The sequence below is a fragment of the Heterodontus francisci genome, chromosome 27, assembly GCF_036365525.1.
Source record: "Heterodontus francisci isolate sHetFra1 chromosome 27, sHetFra1.hap1, whole genome shotgun sequence".
Lineage (NCBI taxonomy): Eukaryota > Metazoa > Chordata > Chondrichthyes > Heterodontiformes > Heterodontidae > Heterodontus > Heterodontus francisci.
Window position 1 is genome coordinate 64,474,911 of NC_090397.1, and position 13,322 is coordinate 64,488,232.

Sequence of the window (13,322 nt, forward strand, 5' to 3'; positions counted from 1 at the left end):
CATACACGATGAACACACACACAGATAGAAACAGAAAAGAAGAAAGAATCAAGGGAAAAGGTTTGAAGCAATAGCTGGAGTTCATTCACTGTCGTTTGAGTTCGATATAAAGTCTTTGGCTGCAGTTAAATCTTACTGTCTCGTTGGGGCCCAGTACACACATTCAAACTTGTTTCGATGGTTTTCTGTCTTCTTGAAATCCAGTTACAGTCTCTGCTTTCCGTGAGAGAGAGTGAACGAGACAGGGAGATGCTGGCATCCTTCAAGTCCAGTTGCAGTCTGACCTCAAGCTGTTCTGTGAACACAATTCAAACCAAACCTGTGCCAGCAGGCCAGTCATGAGACTAGCTTTTTTTTTAAACAACCTGCCTGGTAAGGTTTTGTGGATTATTTCAATCTTAGTAGACATCCTCAGTTGGGGGCTGGAATGCTGGCTTTCACACTGTCAATGTCTTGTGATCAAAATCCATTTGGTCAATTGAATCAGGGAGCAGTTACATTGTCTTCTCCAGGCAACTGTCTCTTAGAATGCAAATGTTTCCAGCCACTATCCTGTTAGAATGCAAATGCAGCCATGTTTTCAGCCCAGTAAGAGTTTAAAATTAATGTTCCACATGACAAAATTAATATGACATTCTTGGCAGGTATGGTAATCCTCGTATTTTCTTTCTTAATCCAATCTATATTTCACTCTCTTTGTTTCTCATTCTATACCTGATTTGACTCTAATTCACCCGATTTCCACTCTGTCATTCCTGTTTCCTTTTCAATCCCTAAATCACTTTTCTTAAAGAGATAGACTGTTGGTTTGTTGTTCACTCAGGTCCCAGATGGCCCATTGCTCTTGTTGCGCTGTTATTAGCCCAAACGTCCAACAACTTGCAGGGCAAAATTCTTTTGAGCTGAAGGGTGAGGAAAAAGTCTAATGAATGGGGCATACCACAAGATGTCCCGCTTCAGCAAAATCTTAATGCCTTCAAACCTAAAGAAACACTCACATTCTGTGCATCTTCTGCTAATGTAACTAATTGCATTAACGATTCACAGTTTGGAATTAGTAAAGTGCTCTTCAGAGGCATTAATGCAGGGCACCATAGTTTGAGTTGCTCACTGAGGTGAATGACAGTGTCTATGGGAAGGCACCTTCATGCAAGGAAAAAAGCGAATCAATAATTGGGAATCTCAACTTCAGTCACGTGCACCAATTGTAGCTAATTAGAGTGACATTGACATGGGACTGAGTTATCTGCTTGATGGCCACCACATATGGTCCAAGGAAACTGGGCAATTGGGAGAAAAATAGTTACTTTTGCTTTCAATAATGCTTGGAAATAAATCCAGTACTCCAAAGTCTATATTGTTTTCTTTGTAGATTGGTTGAATCCATATGGATGAGCCTAGTCTGCAGCAATTGAGCACAAACACTGCCACAGAGATTGTGGATGTGCAGCAGGCACAACACACATTGGGCTGAATTTTACCAGCCCCCCGATGTCAGAGGTCATGGCATGTGAGGGGGGAAGGGGCCAGAAAATACGTCTGGGAGAGGCCCGCCATGGGCCTTGACGTTGAGAAGGTCCTGCCCCATTTTACCGGCGGCGGCGAGCCCTTGGAGAGGACCCCCTGCTGCTTGGCGAAAAAAAATAATTAACTTATTTAAATCCATGATAATAAAGGAATAAAGAAATAAAGGAATAATTACTTACCTTTCCACAACGGCCATCCCGTGCCAATATTCCAGTGGCGAGCTATAAAAATTCAACCCATTGTCATTTGGAGCTATGTTACTCAGCACAGCTGCCACTTTGAGAGACCTGCCAATCATTCAAACAAGAAAGAAAATAAGGAAAGGCTTTCCCAACCTCAGGACATCCCAAAGTGCTTTACAGCCAATGAAGTTCTTGTAAAGTGTAGCCACTGTTATACTGTAGGAAACTCTGCCGCCAATTCATGCACAGCAAGCTCCCACAAAACGCAATGCGACATTGGCCCAGTTAATCTGTTTTTTAAAGATGGTGGGCGCTGGATAATGTTGGCCATGACACCAGGGAAAACTCCCCTGCTGTTCTTTGAAATAGTGCCATGGGATCTTTTACATCCACCTGAGAAGGTAGATTGGACCTTAGTTTAATATTTCATCCAAAAGACAGCACCTCCAACAGTGGAGCCCTCCCTCAGTACTGCGGTGGAGTATCAACCTAGATTTTTGTATTCAAGTCTCTAGAATGGAACTTAAATCCACCACCTTTAACCTAGCAGTGAGACTGCTGCCCACTGAGACACGGCTGTGGGCAATTTCATGGAGAAAAATAATTATTAGCTGTGAGATTCTGAGTCGCAAAGTCAACAAAACAGCAATTGTAGATGTTAATTGATCTGGTATTCCCCCATGAAACTTATGCTGTAGGAAGCCAAAAACTGCTGAACAAGTAGCATAAATGTAGATTCAGATTCAGAGTTACAAGAAATGTTTAGTGTACTATTCAGAACAGCCTTGCTCAGATATGTGGAAACCAGCACATAATTGTACAAGCTGGTTTGGGACTGCACAAGTTATTCTCAATGGTCAACTTGTTGACAGAACTTTTATTAAACCAGATGCCACACTCTACCCAGCCCAGGGATAATGTCCAACACATGTTCTCTGGGATAGCAGGTGGCTTATTGAAACAAGAACAGAAAACGTTGGAAACACTCAGTCAGAAAACATTTGTGGAGAGACAAACAGCATTAACGTTTTAGTACCCATCAGAACTGGAAGATGTAGAGATGAAAAGCTTTTAAGCAAATACAAATCCAGGGAAAAGACTTATTGAGTAGACTTCAAAAGCAACAGCGACTGTAACACCTCATAGCATGAAAACATGCTCCATATAGGTTTCTAGTTCTTATCATTCCATTGAAAACTTAGTAGCAAGCAATGAGAAATAGTTGGAAACAGGCTAAAATGCGGAGTTACTTGCTCTTCAGCTGAAACAGCTGAAGCAGAGGAGGCAGTGCTGTCGTGGTAATATCACTGGACTAGTAATCCAGAGCCGATGCTAATGCTCTGGGGACATGGGTTTAAATCCCACCATGGAAGATGGTAAAATTTGAATTCAATTGATCAATCTGGAATTATAAAGCGAGTCCAATGGTGATCATGCACAATTGCTGATTGTTATAAAAACCCATCTGGTTCACTAATGCCTTTTAGGGAAGGAAATCTGCTGTCTTTACCTGGTCTGGCCTACATGTGACTCCTGATCCACAGCAATGTGGTTGACTCTTACATGCTCGCCAAAATGGCCTAACAAGCCACTCTCTTGTGAAGGGCAATTAGGGATGGGCAATAAATGCTGGCCTTGTCAGCGACATCCACATCCCACAAACAAATAATTAAATAAAAGGTATTACAAATGGCCTTTCTGCATCCTAGTGCCTTTTTTGCATCCCTGCTGCAGCTACAGCAAATTGAGGGCATTTTGTCTATACTGTAAGTCTATGCTTAACAAACTTGCCTTTCGTAATGTTCTCTGTCTCAAAGGCAATGACTGCTCATTGAGCAAGTCATGATGATAAAATGCAACAAAAAGACAAGCAGTGTGTGCAGCAATATTCCAATACTGTAAGATGTTGATGCCTCCCGGAAATGCTATTCTATAGAACGCTGATTCTATGTGCAACAAGATAGTTCTCACCTGCGGTGTCAAGGGAAACCATCAAGTGGAAGATCATTGAAAAAAAAAGGTGGGAGAAAGCAGAGAATTCTCTCGAGTATCTTCTTGACCAAGGGTGTGTGTAGTTGAGATGTGAGAACAAGCTGATGAACAACAAGGCTGGAAAGTGAGAAAAAAAACTTCAAAATGAAGATAACAACATTCTTAAAAACTATATTGTAGAAATAGCTTTTCAGATGTATTTCATCTTCTTCTTCTTTGGCCTCCTTGTATTGGGAGACAATGGGTAAGCGCCTGGAGGTGGTCAGTGGTTTGCGAAGCAGCGCCTGGAGTGGCCATAAAGGCCAATACTAGAGTGACAGACTCTTCCACAGGCGCTGCAGATAAAAGTTGTTTGTCAGGGCTGTTACACAGTTGGCTCTCCCCTTGCGCTTCTGTCTTTTTTCCTGCCAAATGCTAAGTCTCTTTGACTCGCCACACTTTCGCCCCGCCTTTATGGCTGCCCACCAGCTCTGGCGATCGCTGGCAACTGACTCCCACGACTTGTAATCAATGTCACATGACTTCATGTCACGTTTGCAGACGTCTTTAAAGTGGAGACATGGACGGCCGGTGGCTCTGATACCAGTGACGAGCTTGCAGTACAATGTGTCCTTGGGGATCCTGCCATCTTCCATGCAGCTCACATGGCCAAGCCATCTCAAGCGCTGCTGACTCAGTAGTGTGTATAAGCTGGCGATGTTGGCTGCCTCGAGGACTTCTGTGTTGGAGATAGGGTCCTGCCATCTGATGCCAAGGATTCTCCGGAGGCAGTGAAGATGGAATGAATTGAGACGTCGCTCTTGGCTGACATACGTTGTCCAGGCCTCGCTGCCATAGAGCAAGGTACTGAGGACACCGGCTTGATACACTCGGACTTTTGTGTTCCGTGTTATCACTGTTTTACTATGTTAGAGGTGCTGTAAAACTACAAAGGGCTCACAGCTCCAGCGACCCGGGTTCAATTCTGGGTACTGCCTGTGTGGAGTTTGCAGTTCTCCCTGTGTCTGCGTGGGTTTCCTCCGGGTGCTCCGGTTTCCTCCCAAATGCCAAAGACTTGCAGGTTGATAGGTTAATTGGCCATTATAAATTGCCCCTAGTATAGGTAGGTGGTGGGGAAATATAGGGACAGGTGGGGATGTGGTAGGAATATGGGATTAGTGTAGGATTTGTATAAATGGGTGGTTGATGGTCGGCACAGACTCGGTGGGCCGAAGGGCCTGTTTCAGTGCTGTATCTCTAAACTAAACTAAACTAAATATAAGATAGTCACTAATGAATCCAATAGGGAATTCAGAAGAAACTTCTTTACCCAGAGGGTGGTTATAACGTGGAACTTGCTACCACAAGGAATAGTTGAGCATAGATACATTTAGGGGAAGTTAGTTAAGTGCATGAGGGAGATGGGGTTAGATGAACATGGGTGGGATGAGGCTCATGTGGAGCATAAACACTGGCATAGACCAGTTATGATGAATAGCCTGTCTCTGGGCTGTAAATACTTAGTAAAGTTGTTACTATAGGCCCCAAATTCAGAAGTGATATTCATAAGTGGTTTGGTGTCAGCACTGTGCAATTATAGCAGACATTATAGGGCTCTATTTTAAGGAGTCCTCAATGTCAGGATCTGTGGCACGGGGGGAATGCCTGAAGATGGCCCCGGATGAGGCCCGCCAAGGACCTCGATGCTGGCAGGGCCCGGCCCAGTCCTCCTGGCAGCAGCAAGGCACCATGGCGGCCTCCCCACTGCTGGGTGATGGGACCATAATTTGAATATTTAAATCAATTAAAATAATTAATTTAAATAAACATACATCACTTCCATCGCACATTCGGATCCCAGTCTGGGGGAACGAAGTGCAATACCGGTGAGGAGGGGGAAGAAGGTGAGTTTATCAGTGCGGTGGGGGGTTGTCAAATAAACATCCTGGAGGTAGGGAATGGTGGGAAGGGTTGTAGTTTAAAGTTTGTGCAGTTTGGGTTGGGAATGTCAGATAGTAAAGTCCAACCCCCTCACATAATCAGCTGGGTGGCCCATACTGGCTATTTAAATGACCCGCCCACTTGGAATTGCGGCAGCTCTTTGGCATGCGGCCCGCAGAGGCGGGCTGCCATTTTTTCGCCCAACGCCGAAATCGGTGGTGGGCTTATAAAATTCAGCCCTATGGGTAAATGTTTTTGCTCAATTGGAACCCAGATTCCAGCACAGCCATTCTTAAATACATCGAGGAATACTTTTTAATGGCACTAAAAAGGAAAATGATTAGGTTCTCTCACACGGCCTGATTACATTGGTTCATGGAATGTTTTATGTCTGTGACTGTGCAAATGAACTTTAGCGGAAACCTGTAGCTCATCCTAGCCAACTAAATTTCAAATGCATTTTTAACACAATATTCTCATTGCACCCAAAAGGGGAATTTTACCTCATCATTTCTGTAAATCCATTTTATTATCTGGGTGTGAATCTCATGCCATTTCAGATTCATGTACTTTTTGAAAGCCAGTTTGATTCTCTGGTGCTAGCATCCATGGACGAACACGAAAAAATATAAATCACATCACAGGCACCACAACCTGTTGCAAGAACAAATGCGTAGACTCTATAAATGAGGGAATTATAAAACTAAGCAAAGTATTCTGCTGATTTTAGTCGCCAGTTGAGGTTTGCCTTTATGGTTGACATCAGCAGAAGTCCTGCAGCACAATACAACCCAACCATTATTCTAGCATTCCTAGAAACAGATCAATTTTTATCTAGAGCTTTGACATTTACATTTCCCAGTATAATCTCTGATCTTTAAACCCAGCCAACAATCCATAATTCCTTAAACACATATGTTCAAAGCACACTAGACTCAGAAACTCACTTGTAAGTACAAGGTCTTCAGTGAAAACTTCACACAGAATTATACTTCAGGAAAGATTCACATTTCCTTTCATCAAATATATATATATATATATGGAATTCTCCAAAGATTAAAGCTGGATGAATAATGTAATTTAACTGGCCACTACAAATGTACATCATATATTTGAACTTTGTTTCTCAAAGTTTGTACAATGAAGAGGAAGTCTAATTTTTTCAAAAGACAGAGATTAATTTACATTCTCATTAAACCCACGTTCAGTTTCCAAGCGTCAAAAAAAGACAACATGAAATGACCATAATAGGCTTTTGCTTCGATGAAATACAGTTTAAGAACTATTTTGGAGTAACAGCTACTGCAATTTTGTGGAAGCTTCGATTACATTTCCACTTAGGGGAATGTTGTGCCCATTTGCATCTGACGGAAGTGACAAGAAAATTTTCTAAGTGCGCAGTCACATTATATAGAAAAAAAACTTGAGGGAATAAATGACAAGAAGAAAAAAAATTATTGTTTTAAAAATGAGATAATAGATTTATACAGAATAGAGTTGGAACTTGAAGAAAAAAAGTGACAGAAAAGGCCCAGATTTTGCAGAAACTTGTGAAGGAATGGCACTCGCTGTTCATCATACTTACAGCTGCCCACAGAATTTTTGTGGGCTTTTGTATGGTGGCTTGTAGTAAATAGAGATCCAGTTTAGTTTGGCGTCTCTACATGTGATCTGAGGCCCGTGTGAGCAGGACAAGCAACAGTGCATCTTCTTAACCATTCAGATTGAAGAATCTTCACGGAGACACACAGGAGAGAATGTTAATTCACTCAAAACCCATTCACTTGTACAGAGTTAAAATCATACAAACAGAGTCTAAACTAAGCAGTGTGATTTTCAATATGTATTTCAATGTAAAATTATGTACAGAAAGTGAAGTAAAGAAAGGGAAAGAAAATGGGATTGAGAGATAAAAGAGGCAGAAAGAGAATGTTAAAGAAAATGTCCAACAATAATTAAAATCTGAAGGAATGAGACTCCAGACTTGTAAAAGTAATTTTTCAGGGCCAGAGATGCTGTCTGGCAGTAATTAAGACATCTCACCACCAACTTCTCAAGGGCAATTAGGGATAGGCAATAAATGCTGGCCTAGCCAGCCGATGCCCACATCCCATGAATGAATAGAAAAAAAAACACTGTTAAGAATTCACTTACATCTGAACGCAGGAGCCTAACCTTTTCTATTGTGTTTAGTGGGTAACTATGGGTAGTTTGAATGCTGAGTCTCTTGGCGTGGCCCTGGTATAGTGAAGCTGATGGAAAAGCAGAGATCCACTATCACCCGCACCCCCCGCCCCAACCTGAGAGCCTCTATCTTTTTTAATGATAGTTCCATGAGTCTCTCTTGATTACTTGGAGCTCCAATTGTAATTGTAACTGTGATTGTTATGCTGTCTGAGGTGCTGTCTTTTGGATGAGATGTTAAACCGAGACTCAGTGTATTCCTGAGTATTTGATTAACTCTGTTACTAATGGCTATGCATTGAATGTAAACTTGCAGTGCATTCTCAGTAATTACATCTAAATAATTTCTCTTTGCTACCTCTGTTAATACACCTTCAACATGTACTTTCATATTTTTAGCATGTATTATCTTACAGTCTTACAGGCACAGTGGCGCAGTGGTTAGCACTGCAGCCTCACAGCTCCAGCGACCCGGGTTCAATTCTGGGTACTGCCTGTGTGGAGTTTGCAAGTTCTTCCTGTGTCTGCTTGGGTTTTCTCCGGGTGCTCCGGTTTCCTCCCACAAGCCAAAAGACTTGCAGTTTGATAGGTAAATTGGCCATTATAAATTGCCCCTAGTATAGGTAGGTGGTAGGGGAATATAGGGACAGGTGGGGATGTGGTAGGAATATGGGATTAGTATAGGATTAGTATAAATGGGTGTTTGATGGTCGGCACAGACTCGGTGGGCCGAAGGGCCTGTTTCAGTGCTGTATCTCTAAAAAAAAATTAAGACACACCTTTTATTACTTGACTCATCTAGTATGAGCACAACACTAATCCCCTTTTGGGCAGCCTGACCGAGATTAGGAGATATTACATTTGCTAGAAACTGTGCTTTCTGGAACTACTTCTAAAAGAGATGGAGTTGTTGCTTCTTGCACTGGGAAATTGTCCTGTTCACAATTCACCAGCAGATTCTCCAGCACCGGCTGGGACACAAAAACAAGTGCAAGTGCATGTGTGAGCAGTTGTGAATTTCATTTATGGCTCAGGACATTCCTACATGGCCAGGGATGGTTTTCACTTGGCAGCAAGCCTCGGGATGATCCACTCAAGCTTTTGGACATGGATGCGGCCAAACCAGTGGCACCACTGAAAAGGTAGTTCATTCTTCTTTTATTTACTTTTGATGTGAAGTTGGACAGAGCAGAACAATTCCCAACGGCTGTGATCAGCCCCACTCCCTCTGTCCTCCTCGCATCAAACAACCTCTGCCCTCTCCCCTTGGGGCTTACAGAGAGCCATGTCAGGAAGGGAGTCAAAGTCTTCCCTTGAACAAGCTTCCAATGGAACTGCTTGTCCTGAATGTGTAGATGAAGGCCAAGGACCAATTTCTCTTGATCCTCGCGCTTTCATTTTGCGCATGCTACCTTCACAGTCCTGAGTCTAGCCTTGAAAATGGGTCAAGACCAAAATCTACACTTGATGTTCCAGCAATGTGCAGAGGCAGCTGTTTACTTCCTCCAACTGCATGGGGAAATATTACCTCAATACTCCTCCTCTGGAGGCAATAGTACTGTATCACTTACTGTACACCACTGGGCTGAAGTTCGGGCTGTAGCTGGCAGCTGTGGTTTCTGGTGTTCTCACATTAATTATGTGTGACAAGCTGGCACAGACTCGATGGACTGAATGGCCTCCTTCTGTGCTGTCCTATTCTAAGTACCTTCACGAAAATGCAAACATTAAAGAATCACAAAAAGGTATTTCATACTTAAAAATTTAAAGGACCACTTCGATTCAAGCTGCTGCTGATATCTCTTCGTTGTCAAACTCCGCATTGGACCTTGGATGTAGATTTGTATTTGCACGTCATCTTTCAAAGAAGAGCAGCAAATTCTCCTGCTATCCCAGCCAACATTCATTCCTCAACCAACACCATGAAAAATAGATTAGTCATTCATTCACTTACGGAATGTGGGTCCTTAATATGTGCAAATTGGCTGCTGCATTTGCATATAACAATGACTGCGTGTCAAAAAGTAACTTATTAGTTGTGACATCCTAAGGATGTGATCAGGTGCTGTATAAATGCAAGTTTCATCTTTTAGCTTATTTATTTTAAATAATGCTTGAGTTCTTCCTTCTGTCCACCTGGGATAATGTTAAGTGAAGCAGGCACTGAAATAATGTTCCTCATAAATATGCTGTCAGAAGAATGTTGAGAGCAATGATGTCACATGGGCTTCTGACATTTGACTGCAAATCAAAATGGCCAACAAACAAAATGTGCACTTTTCTGTTTCTTTATATTTTGCTACAAATGTTGTATATGCTGGAAGACACTGCTGAAACATTCTTCCCGGCTGCTAAAATAATTATTTTGGCATGTAGCAGCATGTCAGCAAATAAAGTGCTCCTTTAATTTGTAATATGACAGTATCTTGGGGGGGGGGTGGTGGGGAGGGTGAAAATGTCTGCAATTAGAGTGAAAAGGTTTGGAATTCCCTTCCATGGCCAAAAGTAGGTAAATAATGTAGTCGGCAAGGAACGCTAAACTATGCCAGGTGTCAGGAAAATATGCCATGCTGAATGAGGTTTTTTAATTTATCAATTGGAAAGCTACATTAAAATTTCAAAAAGAAAGCTAGAATCCTACATTCAATTTTTAAAACTGGCCACCACAATTTGCATTGAAATACCTCACATTCCAAGGCATCGAGTGGAGATGCATGTCTAAATAGCTTGCATCCAGAACAATGGCTTGAACAGTTGAATAAATTATCTGGTATCTCTCCCTCATTAGCAAGACATTCAAAGCCATCTTGGAGCATTCACTAGGGGAGACAAACCTCCAGGGGGTAAACATTGAAACAATTAGACCTGAGAGAGTTTTGGGATTCTTAGACTTTAGATCTCATTAAAGTGAATAAAAGAATACACTGAAAGAATCATGTGACACTCTCATCAGTCTATGTGAAAAGTTGGAGTTTCTGTTGCACACAGCAGACAAGCTTTGAGTGTTAAGCAGTGCAGAGGATCTGGCTTTCTCTCTCTCTCTCTATGCAGGTATACTGCAAGCTTCGAATCCTATCTAAGCCTATCACCATTACAGACAGAGACCCCGGGGCAGAAAGCCACCTACATCACTGTCTCAAAGAAAATCCTAAACCAGGTGGACCAGCTACAAGTACATTTCTACCAGCCAGGAACTTCAGTACCATGAATTCAGCCAGAAGGCAGCTGAATTACCAGACCCCACAGACTGTATATTATTTTTATTTGTTCTGGACTCTAATCCTATTCTTCATCACTCTGTAACCTATTTGTGGTATGTGATTCTCGTGTGTGTATGTGTGTGCGTGAAAGTTGGAGTGTAGTTTATTATTTTATTTAGATAGGGGTTTGATTTTAAGTACAATAAACAAACTTCTTTCTTGCTTAAACTCAAGAAATCCTGTCCGATTGGTTCTTTTGTGATCGTAGCACAAACAAGGCTAAAAACCCACTGAATTGGTAAGCACATCCACTGTTTAAAAAAGAAATAAACCCTGTTGTGGTCAAACAAGGAGAGGGACAAGAGGGGAGACTTTTGATCCCTCCTCACCTGATCGTACACAGGAGTAATTTGTAAATCATAATGGGATAGTTTATCCTACATTCCTTGTTTTAGGTCAACCAGCTATATAAGCTGGAAAGAATTGCTTCATTTGTGCCAAAAAGCACAGATCATAACAAGCGTTGAAAGTAAAAATGATGAAGGGAAAAAATGCATGTCCTTTTTCATCTAGATTTTCCTCGGTTAACTCACCAATACGTCCACAATTGAGATGTTCCTACAATAAATAGATCAGTCCATATTATGAACTGCAGGGAAAGATTTTCTCTCTGTGCTATGTGCACTGAAATTGGAAAGCAGTTTAGCAATGGGTTTACGATTTCATTAAATGTAACACACAAAGAGAATCTTCCCACAGTTTAAGTTCACTTTATAGAGTAAATTTGTGAGGCTTTGCTTCCACCACAGTGCATTGCTGGTCAGAAACATGGGTCAATAATTAGGGCACAGAGGTCGTTGACAATTTGTGGCTGATCCCATTTTGTGATTAAAAGAGTCTGCTGTCATCCAGTGTCAGCCTCATTATACCTTCAATTTGCACAGGCATGATTTTGCAGCGATTGCCTCTTCTCTTGTGCCACTTGTCATATGAAAATGCCTCAAGGTAGTTTTTGATTGTCAAACCTTTAAGAGTTGGCATTGCAGTTGTATTTTCTGACTTTTGCTTGCAAATCTTGAACTGCTTGCTTTATTGAACAACTTTATCTGCATTTCGATGAACAATGTGCTTTCCGCTATTGTTACTTTTGGACATATTAGTCTTGCAGTTATTTCATTTGTAGCAAACAAAGTGGGTAAGATGAAAATTATTTTGGATTTCCAGCAGCATTTTAAGATTTGGAAGAAGAAGATCAATTCATAAGGGTACATGAAAGGCAAGCTACATGTCGGGTCTTATATAGACAACTGTCCTTAACCCAGGATCCACATTTGCACACCTGAGGCTGAATTTTACCAGTTCCTCGATGCCGTGGGTCGCGGAGAGGGGGCTGGTAAAATTCTGTGGGGAAAGGCCCGCCGCGACCCCCGACGTCGTGACGGGCCTACCGCATATTACCGGCGGTGGGGGTACCTCGGTGCACACCGCTCCCACCCCACCCCCCGACACTGCTTGGCAGTGGGGCTTCATCTACATATTTAAATCAACCTAAATTATATGTAAATGCACTTACCTGCTGGCAGCGGCCGTCCCACATTGATTTTACCCCCACCGTTTGTACGGAGTTCCGAAGAGAGAACCTAGTGGGGAGGGGGGGAGCAATAAAATTTTCAGGGCGGGAGGGGTGGCGGAGCGGGGAAACACTTTTTATTGGCTGTCGGGATGGTGGGAAGGGGTTGAAGGGCAAAAGTTAGAAGGTTGGGGGGGAAATTGTGGGGAGAGAATAAGGCAAGTTTTGCTAATATCGAGCAATGAAATGACTGTGGGGGGGGGGGGATTGGGAAAGGGCCTTCATATCATAATTATTCATTTTAAAAAACAAAGCAAACTGTACCTTTAAATATTTAAATCTTTGCTAAGGGCTTAAAACCCTTTAAAAATGGTGCTGGTGCCTGCACGGTGGCGCCAGATGCTGTTGCTGAGGAGGTGGTGGCCACCCCCCTTTACATCATCGGGAGCTGTTGCTCCGCCCCCTCTATTTAAAACAGCCCCCAGTGTAATATTGCGTGGGCCGTGCAGCGGCACTTCCATGTCGGAAAGCCGCCGAGTTCAAAGCGCGGCGTGCTAATAAAATCCCGCCTCTAGATGTTCTTACTTCGGAATTTCAGAGGAAATCAGTCTTTGTCAGTTTTGCTTTACCGATCAGGCTAACACAGAGATATGACTGTGACAATCTCTCTCGCGAAGTAGAAAACAAAGCTTGATTTCCTCTGATATTCCCAAAGCTGGTAACAGTAAAAAATAAGTGACCCTGACA